At 40.4% G+C, this 19,171-nt stretch overlaps 1 protein-coding gene across 1 annotated transcript in view; it reads right to left on the reverse strand.

Moving 5' to 3' along the window:
• pak5 (p21 protein (Cdc42/Rac)-activated kinase 5) overlaps positions 1 to 18,820 on the reverse strand; it is a 72,210-nt gene extending 53,390 nt beyond the window's left edge. The window contains exon 1 of the mRNA XM_015044113.1: positions 18,574 to 18,820. The gene's annotated coding sequence lies outside the window, so the exon portion shown is untranslated. The remainder of the gene's footprint in view (positions 1 to 18,573) is intronic.
• Between the last annotated feature and the right edge of the window lie 351 nt (positions 18,821 to 19,171).

Consider the following 19,171-nt stretch of genomic DNA (forward strand, 5'->3'; position numbering starts at 1 on the left):
TTTTTTTTTTTTTTTTTTTTTTTTTTTTTTTTTTCAAAAAAAAAAAATTTTTTTCCCGTTGGACTCTTTTTTTAACACAAAACAAAAAAGTAATCCTTGTTGTCCCCCAACCAATTTGAAAAGGTTTTTTTTTTTTTTTTTTTTTTTTTTTTTGCTTATTCCAAACACATGAATGATTCTGCCGTTGGCATCCTGTGTTAACCAACAGCAAAAACACTCCACATTTCTAAATTCACATTTTCAGTGTTTTGTGTGTGTATGTGTGTCTAAATCCAGTGAAAACTTGCTGTACAATGACAGCGCTGGGACACGATGCTCTGATTAGCAGCATGGAGATGTTACCATCACTTAACATCTTTGCAAAGCCACACATAAAGGTGTGTGAAAACGTCTTCATCCAGGTCAAGCTGTGACAAGGCCTGCTGTTGGTCATGTGATTCCAACGACAAATCAGTCAAGGGCATCGGGGGGGGGGAGGATGTGAGATTTTGGTAGATAATACTGGTCGGAATATTTCGAGATAACAGCAGTAGACTGTGCTGTTTATGCCACTGCTTGAAGCCACCTCAAGTGTCACAACTAATCCAGAGGAAGCACGCACGCAGTGATGGAGCAAAGTGTGGCCTCGTTTTAAAGAGCAAAAGGCCATGTGACCCTGCACTCATGGACAGAAAGGAAAAGGGATGAGAAAGTCCAGCAACCGGGTCAGACGTGTGTGGTTTTGCGAAAGCTGCCGACGTGTGCCGTGTTCGCTTGCAAAGGTTTGAGCTATTTCTCAAAATGAATTAAAAGCTAATGCCAAAAAAAAGGGCAAAAAATAGAAACACGAGAGCAGGAAGGCATGAGTAAAACCCATGTATGCGTGCTCTACATCACAGCTGAACTCCAAGCATATCAGCGTAAACGAATCTGCCAGCAACGATTGCCGTTCTTGCCTTAAATTTTAGCAAGCACAATAGTTTCATGCTCCAAATTAAAAGCGAGGCTTGCTAATAGCATTGCTCGGTAATTGCAGTGGAAACAAACAGCAGCGCAGACACAATGCAGTTTGGGGGTTGGGGGGTTATCTCCATAAGACAGACCACTGTGACTCACGGCTCCAACAATAGACCACACATGGGAGCAGAGAGATAAGTCTAACCTACAAACGGAGCAGTGATACTTATAAAACATTGATTTAGTAGCGCTGCAGTGGACCAATCACATGCCATCATCCACCCTGCTGCACACTTTTAAACCAGTTACTCAGAGCCAACATCTGACTACTTTCACTTCCCCTCCATTTGTCTGTGGCTACAGATAGTAGATGGAAGCGTGTACCTGGTGACCTACATTGCCGCTGGTCACTTTTACGCACAACATGGTGTAGAAAGCAGCCCTTGGCTAGACTTGAGAGACAGGAACAGAAGCTAGCTGTAAAATGCATGCAGTTCTGTTAGAAGGTCTGAATAGTGTTGCATTCAAAGGATTGTGTTGATTATGTAAAACAGCAAGGTGTCAAAGGTTCAGGGCAAAAAGGACGCAGATAAGCTATTCTTGACTGAATGAAGGTAAATCAAGCAGGTCATACGCCTGCTCTGTCACAGATTTCCTGTGATGGAACGACGCCTCTAATAAGACAAAGGATGGTGCGAAATGTGATCTACATTGCATTGAAAAAATATTGCCTCGGATTTTGTCGTACGCCTTTAATATATCTTACTGGACTTTAACGTGGCAGATACAAACAAATAGATACAAACAGAAAATACAAACAGAAATCAGAAAAGCTTGGCGTGAACTTAATTCAGCAACTCCAGATAAATACTTCAATCAATCAGTCAGCTATATTTATACCATTAGGTAGATTTGATGGCACTTTCTCTTTAAAACAAAGCTCAAGTTCAGCCAGACTTGGCTTCAGAGTAAATCTGAACCGCAATCTTTTAATATTGCCATGTATTTTCAAATGGATATGAAATGAATATGCTTTGATCTAAACCATTTCATTGTAGATTGGACTTTACGCTTAGCAGTTGTCGTCACGATGGGAGGTGAACTCTGACCCCAGTCTCAAACCTTTTGAAGGCTGACAGGTATTTGCCAGTATTTAGTTACGTCCATATTCTTTTTTGGACATTATTTACAACGACCTAAATTTCCTGTCCTTAGAAGTTAATAATGGTGTCCAACAAACCTTCAGTGAACAGCTGAATTTGTACTGAGATTAAATTACAAAACAGGTGATTAGGTAACTTCCAGAGGCAATTTGTGGTATAGATTTCTTTTATTGATCTTCGAGTAAAGGGGTTGCTAATTACAAATGCTTGCCACTATATCCAGACTTTTGTTTGTTAGAGAAAAAAAAAACATGTATCTTTTTATATCCGCCACTAAAAAATCCAACATGCATTGAAGTTTGTGGTTGTAACATGAAAAATTGTGAGGAAATGAAAAGGCCATGCGTATCTCACTGGTAACAACCGAGGGGGAAACTATCCCTCAGACCTGTGAGAAAACAGGCTTCACTGCCATTTATGTGCAGATAATCGATGCTCGTTGCTTTCGGTTGAGTATAAACAGTGTTCCCCACAGGCTGGATCTGAAATCTGACTAAAGTGCAGTTTTATACAATATTACTGGCTTCTGCGAGGTCCTCTTGCAGCTTTTGCACAGGACAAACGATACATAGGGATTCAGAATGCATATAGGCCAATATTAAACTCTCTGCAGGCGGTAATATCTGCGGTGCCTCGACGCTGCGTCTCACGCACAATGCATGAGGCAAGTACTGTACTAAACGAGGCAGAGAAAAACAGTACCGAATGGTTAGGAGTGACAGTCGTATTGATCTGACAAATGGCAATTCAATTTAGGCACAGGCCCAAAAACAATATACAGTAGATGGTCAACATGGGCAACAATCTACATCTAAACTCAAGCTGTCCAAACAAGCAAAAACCCCTGACTCAGCAGGACTCTGCAGATTGCATTTACAGTGGATTTTTAACCTTCTTTTTAAAAAAAATAAATAAATAAATAAATAAATAAAGTTTTTTGTGGTAAAAGTGGCCTTTATTTGCAATATATTAGACAGAAAATGGGTAGAGACAGAAGAAGGAAGACATGCAGGAAATGATCATCGGACGATTCCGGGGCGTCTGCTCTACCGCTACGCCAAACGACACCCCAAATTTACCACCTTCAATATGTCTTGCACAGTTTTGCTGAACAGCAAACAAATATGTTTGGGGGTTAAAATGTAAAAAAAAAACATCCATTTAGTCAGAGACGTTTTCACACAGCAATGACACGTCCAGTTCACAAGACGATACACAACGCTCCCAACGTAAAAAAAAATAAAATAGTAGACGATCACATGCTGTGCAGAAAAGAATGCAAGTGTCGTTAGCAGCTAGCATACAGCATATAGCAGCGTTCCCAAATGCTGCCAGCATGAGCAGTCCATGTCCATATGAAGCCAAGCAGGAACTTCCAAACTAGAATCTCAAATATCTACAGCTCTAGAGTAAACTGAGACCATTTAAAGTGATCAGGTTCTCTGATTTGACTTCTTATAGGTATATTTTTGAGTAAAATAAACATTGTTCTTTTATTCTGTGAACTACTGACAAAATGTCTCTGGCATTTCAAGTAAAAATTTTGTTTTAATCTGCAGAAAATAAACGAGAAATTATCAAACTAAAAAGATGCATCGCTTCTGCATCTATGTTCATATTCACTTAGAAACAACAATGCTAATGTTTTAACTCAGGAAGAGTTAAGAAATCAATAATTGGTGGAGTAACCTGGAGCTGCATGTAGTGTTGAAGAAGCAGCATAAATGAATTCCTGTCAAATACTCATGTGGAAACAAACTTCTGTAATCTTCACACTTCCAGAAAATAGAATAAATAAGAAAGACAGAATGAAAACACCCACTTCGGGCTATATGGTCTGATGAAACTAACCACAAACCTTTCGATGGTAATTCATAAAGAAATTTAAACATAGAAGAAATTTGGCACAAATACATTAAACATTGCCATCTTAAACAAACAACACCTTGTAATAGAGTTTATTGAGGTATCAGGTAGGTCATGTTTTTCGTTTTTCACAACCAATCTACGTCCAAGAGGCAGAGACAACAAGTTGAGTTAGATCTGCTGTTTCCCGTGATGAATAATTTAAAACTGCACACAGTAAGATAATGGAGAACTGTGGTAGGTAACGCGTCAACCCCTCGCTTGATGTCATTAATATAAATCAATACAGACACACAGAATTTTTTTTCCCCAAACCTCTAAAGATAAGAACTTTTTTTTTTTTTTCCAGGTTTCCTGAACACAAAACAAGATATTTCCGCTCTGGACGGAAAACATACGCGGCACGTTTAGCTGAAGAAAAAATTCTGAGATGAAACTCCAGCTGCAGAGTGTTGCTGGAACGCTACAACCGACTCCTCACTGGTCTTTTCACAACACAGACTCTTGACTACATGCACAACTAAATATAGCCTTTCTTCTCCCTTCAGCACGCAACTTCTGAGCTAATGCGGGCCGCAAGGCAATGGTGGGCCTTGGTGTGAAAAGAGGACGTGCGTCCAGCAGAGATGCTCCCATCAGCGGATCGGAGCTGCGCGGCGTTTGAGGCTCAGCCGCAGACTCATACCAGTCCGCATGACTTCCCACGCTGATGTTTGCTGATAACGTACCGGAATTAAGACCACAGTGGGTCTGGATGTGAGGGGTGCAGAAAGAACGAGTCTGTTCTCAATCCCAAACATTTCTACCCCAGATCGGAAACTCCAAGAACTCTTGAAATGTAATCGTATTTCTTTTTTTCCTTCATTGACATTGTGAAACACTTTCTCGAGCCATCTCTGCAGCTTAACTTGCACACCAACGTACAATCTCTTTTTCAACTGCTGCCTCTTATCCTTCCATTTATGTCCATTCATTTCACACTCATTGATCCTTAATGCTCATCAGATACTTGAACGTGAAAGCTGTAAATACTTTGCAGTTCAGCCACCTATATCTCAAACTCAATACGCTGAGAAAGATCATTTTCAAAAGACTCTGCTTTGCCATTGATAACAAGCTCTACAAGGTATCAGAAAGTGTCACCGTGCTTGAAAAATTGTCATTGAGATTTCATGCTGAAATAGATGGGGGTTTTTTACGTATTGGGGGTGATGTTTGGATTCATCATAGTTCCAAATCTTTTGAAATCATCAGCATGATGGTCCCTCTAGAAACTCCAGATACCAGTTTATCGTCTACTATATGTGATTGCTCCTCTGTGCACGCCTTGCCAAACCGCATCATAGATCAGGTCAACTAGATTCCCTATTGGATCCTAGATCGGGCCACAGGGGTTACCACAAGGACAAATGGTGAAAAACAGAGAGACTGCACCTGCTTGCTGCCCAGCTGTGTCATGTAGGCTTTTTCAGAGAGCAGCTGAAACACCAGTTGTTAAAAATTATAACGTTTAAACCAATATACTTATAAAGCAGAAATATTTTTTCCCTCAGTTTTGCCGGCAAACACAGGTTGGAGATTTCTTCACGTTGTTTCCCTCAGTGGTTCTTGGTGCAGAACAGGGTTTTTCCAAGTGGTCCAGGTCGTTTGAAACAGTGCAGTGTTAAAGCAATTGGTGACCAATCGAACAGAGTTTACCTGACTATCAGATGTGAAAACACCTTGGATGAAACGCTGGTTGGGACAAAACACCTGTCATCTAGAACAAAAAAACAAAACAATTGGAGAGTCTGCATGCAACAAGCAGCTTAAGTGCCGCAGTTTTGGAGTCATAGAGTGGTCCAATGAATACTGCTGGAATGTAGTGTTAGCATACAGTAAATACACAGCATTGGAATAAAGTAAAGCAGTGGAATTTGGCATCACCTATTCCTAAATGAGTTGGCTTGGTATAACTCATTTAGGAATAGGTGATGCCAAATTCCACTGCTTTACTTTATTCCAATGATTGGGATGTATCTAACTAATAAGCGAGGATGTAAATTAATAGTCAGTCAGCAAAACAAATGATTGTAGATCGCTGAGCCACTGAATGGGCTTAGTCATTTATTACCATTCAGAGACAATGTTTGCTTGTGAAGACGCGAACCAACACCCGCAAGCTTTGAAATTCATTTTGCACTACTTAGAGACACAAACATACACACTAACACACACACACACACCGACTCACACCAAGAGGACCGAGTGAAGATAACTGACAAAGTAGCAGCCATATTTGCCTCGTCTGCCTATGAACCAGAAGGGGCAGAGTAATCGCCCCCCCTTAAACAGAATGTTTCCCATTACTGAGTTCACATACACTCATACGCACACATCCATTGACGCATGATCAATTTCTGCAGATGGATAAATTATAGGGAATGAAATACTCTGTGGTACAGTCGTACGAGGCAGAGGAAATAAAGAGGCTTAGCTGGAAGGGTAATAGTACTTCAAGGGGAAAAACAAACCCAAATAATTTGCATTGCATTGTAGCGTGCTGCATAAACACACAATTAGGAGAACTGTTTCATAAATGGAGCACAGCAAAAGAAGTAAGACGGTTCCCTGCAAGGCTAACGAGGGCAAGAGACCTTGATCCTGCTATGAACTTTTTTGATTAATAAAAAAAAAAAAAGCCTTAGTTTGCTGTAAAACTGATAAATTGTTGGTACAACAGAACGAACCACACCCAAACCATCTGAATCAACTTTCCGGCGATGCATCTTTCCAGTGATTTATTCCAATTCTCAGTAGATTCTCTCTCATTAGCAGTTAGCAGGCAGCCAAAGAAGTAAAACAAAGAAAAGCAGCCCATTTATATTACAGCGGCATACACTTTCCCCTTCCTCCTTCCTCCTTCACTTCTCCTCTCTAATGCTGATTGAGGACTTGCGCCTCTTAAACACGCCAGGGGGTTCAAAGGAAGCTCTTGCCAGGATTAATTGGAGCTACATGTGAGTGTTCAACAACTAAAGCTGCTCAACAATGAAGCGGCTTCAATGAAACCAAAAGCCGGTGTAAAACAATCTCCTCTGGAGTACAAATAGCTAACAAGTGAATAAACCTGTTAAAACACACTTCCAGAGAGCTGGTGTAAGTCAACATGGGCAGTCAGTGTGACACCATCTCACCTGGACTGTCCTGCTTCAGACAATAACATGGATTTTATGTTTTTGTAAAGTTACAATCAATAACTTGAATGCAGTTTGTTAGGATCTAATGGGGGACAAAATGATATTTTATAAGTGTAGGTATTTCTTCAAACTGGCTGCTAATAAACTAAAAGGTTTGTCAATTCTGTGCAAAATAGCTCAAGTTATATCAGATGGCATCAAAGCTGCCTGTAAGTTGTATATTTCAAATCTGGCAGTATATTTTAAGATTTAAATCTGATCTGTGTCTGGGTGATCTGTGTTTTTAACCCGCACCACCTTTCTTAATATCTTTAAAAAGATACTGGTACAAACGAAAACGTAGCACAATGTTGTCTGAGTTGAAGAAGGTGGAGGGGTCAACTTCACACAGGTACCATTTTAACATACGTTATCTATGATCTGTATACACGGCTGTATGTTTACATCTTTGTCCACCTCGTCTCTTCTCGCCAGTACGTCACTGAGATTTGTGGAGCGTATCCCTAAAAGTGACATTGTTCACCTCGGCTGTTTATCTCTGCAGCTCTTCAAAGTTACCTGCCTCTGTCAGGTTAGGCGGACTGCCACACATCTCAAGGTTTGTTCTTGTTTCGCACTCTTCCTGTATCTGATAGCTTCGAAGATGTCCTTTGAGATGTTCAAAGGGTGGTGTATTCTCTCATAACCTAGCCCTGCTTTAATCTTTAGCCCTGAGAAATTACCTGGAGGTTTCTATGAAAACGTCGGAGTGCATTGCCGTGCCATTGGTTGAGTGCTTTAATCAACTGAGCAAGTGCGTACGAGAGCTCTGTTCTTACAGAACGCCATAAGCCGCCTGCCTAAAAGTGTGTGCGTGTCATGTTGGTGCATATTTATTTAGTCTTGCAACGCTTCCAACACTGGCCTGTGAGTTTATGCGTTTACTTGTGCAGCAAATATGCAGCACACAAAAATGTTCACAGAAATAATGGCAAAACATTCCAGTGGGGGACTTTTATGTCCCCTGACTTCCAGGCTAAACACTAAATCAAGACATTCGTTCTTCATCTTGCAAGCGAGAGATGAGTCCCATCCAAGTTGCGACATTCTCCACCGCCAAATACCGACATCATTAATGTGTCAGAGCATTTGTCCAGCAGGCCAACTCGGTGTTGACATGTGAACCCGTCCTCTCTGTGTTTGACCAGAAGCATGGCAGGAATCCTGATTGAAAGCTCAAACTGGGAATTGAATGGAACTCGTTTTTATGGAGCCACAAATCAAATGTTGGGGCAGATTTGATTACTTTTCCTCAAATAAATCATTGTCCACTGACCTAATCTAGTCAGAGGGTAATCTATCCTGCATAATTAGTTTACCGAAATGGGGCTCTGAGGTGCCTGTAATGCTGATTGTAAGGATTTTAGTCTATTAGTCTGTACAAATGGGATTCCAAGAGCTTTCTGGTGAGTGTGAGAGCAATGTTTGGCTTTTGTCGAGTCTCAGCTGTTGTTTTGCAAAAGAGGTTTCTCAATCTATGCAAAATCCATAACTGTATCTGTGCTTGAAGCAGCAAATGTCAAATCATATCATCAGTAGATATGGCAATATCTACTGATGACTGCTTATTTAATACCAGCATCATGTCAGAAGACACCATATTGCTTTAGTTTACAATTAAGTCAAATCTAGAATAATGTAATTGGGATATTTCCTTTGTGTAAAATCAAAAAAATATAAATGTCTTGGATTTCAGGCATTTAAGAAGACAGACCATTGGGTCAATAATGTTAAAACATTGGTTTTCTACACGTGAAACTGAACTTTGACATCCAGCTAAGCAGGGCAGTCATAAATCTTTGGACTTTTCGAAATATTCAGAGAAGCCATATTTGCCACTGCTGCAAGATAAACTGTATGAGTTCAGTTCAAATGTCAAAGCAGTGACCCAATTATAACAAAATTTACACTCATGCTAAGATATGCAAACACTCTGTCTGCGCTGATGATTTCCCCCAAAAGCTGGAGTGCTTGAAGGGGCTCCTACTGAGAGTGGCCGTACTTCCTGATTATTTCAGCTGATCCAATTTTGGATACTCAGAAAACATTGTGAACTTTCACCATCAGATATTTCATCCTGAAATATGAAAAAAAAAAAGGAAGTAGGGAGCAAGCATCAAAAGTGAACCACTGAATTCTACACCCCAAAAACCGATTACAGACTAGACAACGTCTGTAATGGGTTCACAGATTTCTGTGCAACAAAATCAGAGCACGCAACTATTTCGCTCTGTGACTGGAGATCACTGAATAAAACAGTGAAAGCCCACTGCTGCCCCATCAATGTCTTTTCAGTTCTATTTAAAATGTGACTGAAGTGACTCACTCTTGCTATTCTAACTCTTTTTTTTTTTTTTACATACATTTGAAATTAAAAGTCACTTCTAAGCTTTCAAAATCGTCCTGGCCAAAGGTTGGTTTGAACAGGATCAAATACATGATGGCCACACTGAGCCACTGCTGCTGCATGTTTTTTTCATGATTACCTCCCAGTTGGCAGATGCCGTGTTGATGCAAAGAGGATGCTGTGATGCAAACTTTCCTGCAACTGCAGCCTGCATCATCAAGCTTTGAAGTCTCCCAATGGGGGTGTGAGGATATGGGTGTCAGTGATGAATCAAGCTGAGCCATAATGAATGTTCCTATTCATGTCTGCTTTGATGCAATTCCACCTGACTGATCTCAAATCACAGAACAAAACAGTGAGAGGCCGCTGACAACGCCGTGCTGACTCACAACCCGACGGAGAACACCGAGCGACTCCAAAGATCCCCCCAGGACACTTTTCTCCGTTTTTCTCTCAGCTTCATCCTGGCGTCTTCCGCTCTTGCTCTGTTATCACTTTTGAAGCTAAAATCAGAGGCTTTGTCTTTGGTTTTGGATTGGCATTTCAAAGTAAAAGCTTCAGACGGCTTGCTTCTTCAGCGCAAGCCATGCTGCACTCACAGCAGCTAATCCCGATTGTCACCCGTAACAAAAAAGTGAGCAAAAGTGACTCGTGGTTTGTCCACTAAAAGGTGGGAATTCACACGTTTCATTTGAGAGTGGCGCTTCTTATCTCTTTGTATCCTTTTGATCATCTGACAGTCTGGAGCTGAAAGAACATTGCTCAACGCACAGCCGACCATCAATTTGGCCAGATAATGTAGTCAGTGTGGCTCTAAATGACTAGACGTTAAATAAAGGCAATAAATGGCCAAACTGATTTGTTTTTCAGAGTACACCCTGAACATAACATGAATAATTGATGACACATTGCTAAACTGCAACATAGTGTCGTTCAGAAGGAGAAGTCATTTGAGGAGTGATCCTTCTTACAATAGCTTAGCCATTTTATTCATTTGACAAAGCAAAACCAATTCACGTAGAGTCCTTGAACTCATCCAATAGCAGGATTTCCTGTGATAGACCCACACAGAGTTGTGCATAATTGTGACGTATGTTAAAACAAACACAACCCTACTCTCTCTCTATAAAAAGCGATGCGAATACTTGTCGTAAATAGAGCACATCGGCTGTCACAATAAGCAATAAATCAAATCATCACGTGATAAATTAGAACAAACTCAATTATTTTTATTTGCATGTTTCATCACTTTTCTCTTTTTCTACCTAAAACTGGATGACTAAACTCTTCAGTTTGGTGTTTTTGTCTCACTCAGCCCTTCTTTTGAAGGACAGTTTTGTTTACAGAGTCGTTATTATTCCTTTTATTTGTTGTTTTGTTTGTTTATTTTGGATATTTAAAATGTCTTCCAGTTCCAGCATTAAATGTCAATTGTAATTTAAAGTTTATTGATCTTTTAGAATGTGTTCTTGCATTGTTACCATCATATTACTTAAAAATGGTCTCAAAACAACAATATAATCGTTTATTGCGATAACTTCTGGAACAACTTATCGTCCAGTAAAATTTGTTATCGTGACACGCCTACGTGAAGTGAACAAATATTGCTGGAGACAGACGAACAGCATTTATTTATGAATCTAAATTGTAGGAATGTTAGTGAGGCTTATACGATTCTCTTTTTATATCTCTTTTCATATCACGTCACATTCTGTTGGTCTATCACATAAAATCCCATCAGGTTACGTTGAGGTTTGAGATTCTTATGTCACGAACTGTAAAAATGTTTAAGGGACATGAATACTTTTGCAGCCGTTAGTCATTACAAATGCAGCAACCAAATGCAAAACAAACTCCCAGAGGGATGAGTTTGCTAGGGAAATGAGGGAAATATCACTTTTCCGCATTAGGTTGACTAAGCTGTGAACACATTATGTTGCCCTGAGTTACCAACATGGAGCGTTTCTTTATATACAAGAAATTTAAGTGATTTTTAGGAATTTATGTAGACAAAGTATACCACCCATGAGCCGTCCTGCTCCTTTAGGTTTCAACTTGACATGCAGCTTTTGGGTTTTTACCAGAACAGTATCAGTAAATAAATAATAACAGTGCTGTGAGGACAAACTCAGCTTATAAATAAAAAATAGTAAGTTAAGAAAACATTAAGTTGAGGTTTTACAAAATAAGGAGTGTGCTTACAAGAAGTTTGCCTTTTTTTTTTTTTTTTACAAACTTCCTTAAACTACAGTCCTGTTTTATTCAAGCAGAAGTTCAGCATCATGAGAATTATGCTTCTTTGTCAGGATGCCCAGGCGTAGATGATAACATCATCTGGTTGCCTGGCAACCTGGACTTGATGACAAAATTTCAGGCAGTAACAGGAAGTCCCTGTGCAGCTGTTAAAATGTGCAACATACAAGCATTAAAGAATCAAAAATTTGTAGCATTTACTTAATTTGTAATATTTGACTTGATGTCTGAGCCCAATGTCAATGAGCAAATTTGTGTATCTTCATATTTCTGATATTTTTTTCTCATTTTTGAAGTATAAGGATTTTAAAATCTGCTAATTCAGAATATCTAAACTTTTTGAAGGTTTTAAATCAAACCCAGGGACGTAATCAGTCTGTTGTATCCAGATATCATCGGGAACAGGAGTTGAGGTTTATCAAATCTTATAAATAAGTCAAACTACCTTCACTGCCTCTGCTCATTGTGAAAAAAGTATTTTATTGTGTCGTGTTGCTGATCGCAGCGTCCTCTGTCGCTCACTGCGCAGTGCGTCGCAGAGAATATAACAGGAAAAAAAGAGAAGGGCTGACAACAATTTTCCTTTAAGTGCAAGGAAAAAAATCTGTGGTAGATATGAAAAATAAAACAAAACAATGAAGATGAAAAACTAGTGTTGCATGTTAGCATTAGCACGTCAGCTAACTTTTCAGAATCAAAACGTTGCCGAGAGAGACGTATGTTCAGAAACGGAAATCTGATGAGCAGAAAATCTCCTCGAGCCAAACGCAGTTATGCTTAACAAATTAGGACACCCTACAGCAAACTGCGTCTTTCTAACGTTTGTCAGAATGTGGATAAGTAGTATGACTGAAAAAGGTTTTCCATGTCGCACCAGTCACATGTGCCAGAAGAAATGGGCGTTACTTCTGGCGGAAAAGACAAAGATGACAGGAAAGTGGCAGGAGGATCACCATGTGTGATTTTGATTGAGTTTCTTGTTTAACGGAATCACAGCAATTGCGAAATTGTGTTTTTTTTCACCACGAGCAGAACATTGACTAAGTTTTGCACACATTTGTAACGGAAACGCCGCTGTTGGGTGAGACTGGTAGATGGCTACAAGAAGGATTTGACCAAAAATACTTAAACCAACCAGGGTTAGACTAAGATAGATTGTTCATTCTGGAGAATGGCATATTTTTGTCCAATGACTAAAAAGGATGTTATTTTTTGTTTGATTGCGATTAATTAATTTTCCTTCCCAGAAATAAATGAAGAAGTGGATGTTTATTGGGGTTGTCCTAATTTCTTTTAATGACTGTATCTGGGACAAGAAAATCCTGAATGGAACATCTCTAATGTTAATAATTATTATTAAAAAATAAAAAAACAGAGATGAAGCACACAAATTCCCTAAACACAATGGCCACCGAAACGCAGCAGCTCCCTCAGCCTGGAGGGCGGATGACAAAACTGTGAGGCGCAGCGTTGTGGGCCTCACAGCAGAAGGGGCAGATGCAGCACTCTGCTACCGCCGGGCATCAACGGGTAATCAAGCTTAACTAGGCCTCTTCATCAGCGCCCTCTGAAGCTTTAACCTTATGACCGGCGCACACACACACACACACACGCACTTCCAGTAAAGTGCCAATCACTTCTCTTCCAGTCGTAAACAGCAAAACGAACCGAGATGGAGGTTTCAAACCGTCGTTTGAGTGTAAAAACTCACAAGATGAGCGAAGAAAATGTGTCTACTTTTTTTTTTGAAAACCACGTAAAATGCAATGCTAATAGCTACACTTTGTGTCTGTCTATAGTAGCAGACAGAAATATATGCACCATTTTGTTTCTGCCAGAAAAATTAACATGAGCTTCTTTTTTAGACATGAAAAAACAGCAGGATGCAATAACCTTTGACAAAAGTGCTGACATCTGAGGAAGAATTTGGCATTCAGACTACTTGCTTGCACCTGAAGTGGGACACAGCGAGTCCCTCCGCGAAGAGAAACAGGCAGCTGCTCCCTACTGTGGACGACTCTCTTTTTGTTATTCTTTGGCCCTCTGATGCTCTTATTTCCCATTTCCGTTTTCCTGATCATCATCCGCCACGCACACGCGCACACACATACACACACACACGTTTGCGTGGGTATCTTTGTGGGGATTTTACATTGACTTCCATTCATTTCTACAGCCTAAACCTAACCTTTACCCTTTTCCTAACCCTAACCATCACATACCTAACCCTAACCCTAACCAAAACTCAATTCACACCTTAGTCCTAACTCTGACCCCTGACCCTAAAACAGCGTTTCCCCTTGTGGGGACTAGGCTCTGGTCCCCACAAGGCGCAAATGGTCCCCACAACAACGCAACACACACACACACACAGTAAAGTACTTTAGTTCTCTCTCTGTTCATCCATCTTTGCTTTCCTTTAACCTCCTGAGCTATCTTATCCAACAATCAGTGCTCATGTTCGACTGCCTCTCTTGTTTTTCTTCCTTGTGTTTTTCTTCTTCTTCTCTTTTTTTAACCGTCCTCTCCTTAACGCTCTCCTACACGTTACCGAAACGTTTGTCGCATAGGTTTGGACGTCCATTTTTGATCAACACATCAGTATCGGCGCAACTTAAAATGCACCCCTCACCCCATCTGCTTGGTAATGATTGTTTATGATAGGCCAGCGCAAAGTAGGACACGGTGCTGAATTAAAATATTTAATTTCATAAAACTATTTACAACCAAAAATGTTTGGAAAAAAATGCGTGACTCAGTTTCATTCAGATGCCCTGATTCAATCCCAGCTGCAACTCTGCTCGGTTGTGACATGTGGAGACAGTGTGACATTTCTGCATTTCTCTGTTTACGATCTAAAAGCAAAATTACAAACTACTTTATTAAATCAAATGCACACTTTTTAGACTTATTTGTGAAAAAAAAACATGCATAGCGTTGCTTCCACTTCGCAACTGCGCACTACTTTGCATGTAAAAGTTGTGCAAGGATATATAGAGCAAAACATAATTGTCAGTCAGTGGAAACCACCGTACTTGCACAGAAAAAAAAAATAACAGCATTAGCTCATATTCTCCTGGCTAGATGACTGAATGTACGACTCCTTCTGACTCTTATGTAATTGTAAATCTGTGGAAACAGCAGAGGCTGCCTCCTCACAGACGCCGGCGGAGCAGTCTAGTGCCGAACCATAGGGACTAAAATAGTTTGTCATGTGTTCATTATCACTTTCCTCTTTCAAGTGCTCACCCCACATCCAGAAGCATTCAACACAAGAGGCCCGTCGAGTGGGTCCATGCGAGCACGCATGTGTGGGTGTGCGTGCGAGAAACGGATAGAGAGAGAGGGAGGGAGAACGACGGGTGCAATCGGAGAAGAAGAGTATGATGTATGATGAGGATGAGGTTGTGGGATTGTGATAACTTCAAAGGTTATTATTATTATAACTGCAGGCTGAAGCCATGCTCTGGCATCCTTCAAGCTTTGATCATTATGTAAAGCTGTTGTGCTCAGCGTTCGGGGCTGAATACATTACAGAGCGGTTCAACGGGGAAGGTGGCGAGCAGGCGAACGAACGCAGACCAACACATTGACTCAGCTCATAAGCGTCTTCAGGTTGTTGTTTTTTTTGTTTTTTACAGTAAACACACCCAATCGTTTTCTGAAGGATACGCAAAGAGCGCCCTTAAATCCCTCTTTGGCGAGTCAGCAGGGCGAGAGCGATGGCAAACCGTGCACTTAAAGAGGCACGCAGCCAAATCGACGAGTTTTGTCCCGACGCCATTTCTATCAGTTCGATGTTACTTTTTTTTTTTTAATGTGGCACATAAACGAGTCACGTTTGTTAGTACTCTTTTTTTCTTCCTTTGCAAGAAAAGAAATTAAAAATGTTACTTGCGTTAGAGTACTGTGACACAGTAAACCAAAGAAAACGTGGAAATAGAATTTATTGTTTTCCAAAACTATGCTGTAGAATGATTTGCTTGCACTCCTACAAACACCTTCGATTCTTGCTTCTCGTGTTAGAAGTGCTCAACTTTGCTTCCTCAAGTTTTCCATCACCCATTCAGCCCATTTTGGAGGGAACAAGAAGGCTTCTGGGTAGTTTTGTATCAATGTGTGATCCATACGGAATGGGTCAGAGAGAACTCTGCAAGAAAATTATAGCCACCCGCGTCAAAACGTACAACAGTAATAGTATCTCCGAGCTCCGTCATCTTCCTGTAAGCACAGGATGCTGATGTTCAATCTCTGCAGAATCCTATTGAACAACTGTGGAAAAATCTGAAAACAATGTTGTGTAGAAATTGGCGACCTTCAATCCCAGGAAAACCCTGAATGGTTTTCTCAAACTACCTGTTGGCAAGTGCGAACATCTCACAACGAAGACCAGACATCATGTGTTTGCGCTGCCACAAAACCGTGCATTAGATATAGCATCTTTATTTTATCTTTTTTTGTCCACGCCATGTTCATTCAATGATTTCTTTTTTTTTTTTTTTATCTCTGGAAACACTTGAAATTTTCCAGTGTTGGATGCTTTCAGAGGCGGGTGTTTTTGGTTTATTGTGGGACAAATTTGACTGTTCAAATCTAATCACATCCTATCCTTAATTAAAGATGACCTGATCAGGCTTTTTCTGATCTATTAATTCCACTTTCTGTTCTTTTAGGTGTGAAGGGAGAGCAGCGGCGCGTCCCATCAACTGACGCGCATCATTGGGCATCTTTAACGTAAACTGGATGCATCCTGCCGACACAGAACAGATAACTTACTGGAATTTTGCTATGGATCATTTTAATCACACGTTGGGGAAAAAAAAAGCATTACTGTTCAGAAATCTAACAAAGAGAAGAAGGGCACTGAAAGATAAAATAATAATAAAAAAAAAACATAAATGAAACTAAACCAGAAGGAAAGCTTTTCATACATTTGGAGGTTTGGCTAGAAGTGGGTGAGGTTGTTTAATGGTGAATTTTGGGGGAATCTGACTTTTGCAATGCGAGTTTGCCCTTGACGTGTTGATTCCAATTTCTGTCTAAAGACAGCAGCATTGGCCAGAAACAATTCACTGCAATAAAGGTAGTTAGTTTAACGTCAACAGATTTGCAACATGATGCCCCCCAAAGTTTCCCCCAGAAATCCTACTAATCCCGGTGGTTGGGCGCTAGGGTAGTCATTCATCCAGCGGCGCATCATGTTTTTGAGTTAAAAAATATTTAAGATTGACAGGAAATGTTAAAATGTCACTTGATAATTATGTGTTATTAAACGATTGGAAGATTAATACCTAAATGCCAACTATAAAGTCTTAAAAATGCAAACATTTTAAAAAGACTTAAATAAATAAGCAATGCTTAGCCTGGTGGGGGCTCAAGAAAAGCCTGGTGGTCCACCAGGCTTACTATACACTGGGGGAAACCTTCTCCCCAATTATACACCAAGGCTTTTATATGATTTTTAAAAATATATATATATTAAAAATGCATAAAATAACTTCCTATTTCTTGTTGATTCTGTTTGGACCCATTTAGTGAATGAGGGGAGGGGGTAAATAATCCAACCCCTTTATCAGAACCAATATAATGTAATTTCTTATTACTGGTTGACTAATTTGTGCGGGAATTTGGCTAATATGTTCCACAATCGGGTCCCGGAAAAGCCACAAAAACAAAACACTTGAACTTTTTGAGCTCAAGGATGCCTAGCAACAGCAGTTTTGCATTAATTCACAGTACTATCATCTCCTGGTAAAGACCCTTACCTTAGAAAGAGCCCTGACTGCAGGTCTGAGTTAGCCTCCTTTATATTTACATCACTGTCAGTGATCTCTCCGCTGTGTTTAGGGGCTCGTGACAGCCTGTTATTGTCTCCCCTATGATCAGTGCTGCTATTAGGGCAATTAGGAGCTTAGGGAGAGGAACCCCTGCTCAGAGTGCCAAGCCACCACTTTTAATTTTCGTCTACACATTCTTATCCGGGCTGAAGTTGGAAAAAACAGGCCATCTGTTCCTGCTCCTACCTGGCCTGCATTAGCCACAGCACAGTCAAACCAAGGCTGTCTGCGAGATTTAGCACTAAAAAAAAAAAAAGAAAAAGAAAATCAACTGCCTTACACCGTCATATCCACCTGCAGAGTGAATAAGGATAGGAGACGCTATTATGCTTAAATAAACGCATATAGCAGCAAGGACAGACGTACACATGTACTATAATGTTGTTGTTTTTTTGTTGTTTTTTTTACCTTCGACCTCCAAACACTGACAGCAATTCCTCTTGGTGTGTGAGCATTAGTGAGGTTGTTTTTTAAAGGAGAGCGTCGAAGGAAGTGTTTGCATCGTGCATTTAAGGTGTGCTATCCACCAGTTTCAACACCAAGGACAGCGGCCGACGCACGGAGCGCCTGACAGCCATGATCACACACATGCACTAGGAAGAAAAAAAGAAAGAAAATGACAGATTTATTTCTGCACGGACGCGTCGTAAGCAGCGACGCAAACCAGCCCAGTATGACACTGCTGTTTTCAGCGTGGAGCGGAGGGTTAACCCTAACCCCGCGGAAACAAGAACCGGAGACACAAAACTAAACCATCATCGGACAAGAATTTCACCTCAGCAAAAGCTGCTTCTTCTTCTTCTTGTTTTTTTAAACCCTCCTGTGCAAGGAGATAGCAGCAGCAGCAGCAGCAGCAAGCAGGCAGACACATTCATTTATATATTTTTTTGTTTGTTTGTTTGATTGATTTAACCGTCAAACGGCGTCTTTCCAACGTCCTCCTCCGCACCTACCTGCTTGTGTTGGGGGTCGAAGAGCTCACATGTCCCGTCGGCTTGTATTTGGTCTGTTCCTGTTGATGTTATTAGAGGGATGAGCACCGTTATGTGTCTGCCAGCGCCATGTTATTATCTCTTTGGAGTGGAGGACTGTGCGGTCCTGTGCGCTACATCCGGGCTGCTGGGGAGAGCGAATGAGCGCAGAGCGGGGCGGAGAGCTGGCTGGATATGTGGAGCACCTGTACTGTGCAGCACCACGGACACTTTCCACTCATGGATACAGCGCAACAAGGCAGACACTAGAGGTTCAAACTGCTAACCATGTGGTGATTCTTACTAGAGTAAGAAAGTATTTAAAAAATAATAATAATAATAATTAAAAAAAAAACAGGAATTGGATTTCCCAAGTGTTTATTTTGTTTTAATTCCTTGAAAGTATATAGGTCCGAACTTACAGAAAACATCATCGAGACTTTCCTGAAATAATGGCAATTTTTTTATTTTTTTTTTTTTATTTTTTTTTGTGAGAAAAGTGATTTTTTTTTTTTTTTTTTTTTTTCCAAAATAAAATTTTGGGAAAAAAGGCATGGGGTTTTTTTTTTTTTTTTTTTTC

This window comes from Poecilia latipinna, unplaced genomic scaffold (genome assembly GCF_001443285.1).
Source record: "Poecilia latipinna isolate Pla-1442-1.1 unplaced genomic scaffold, P_latipinna-1.0 Scaffold663, whole genome shotgun sequence".
NCBI classification, from domain to species: domain Eukaryota; kingdom Metazoa; phylum Chordata; class Actinopteri; order Cyprinodontiformes; family Poeciliidae; genus Poecilia; species Poecilia latipinna.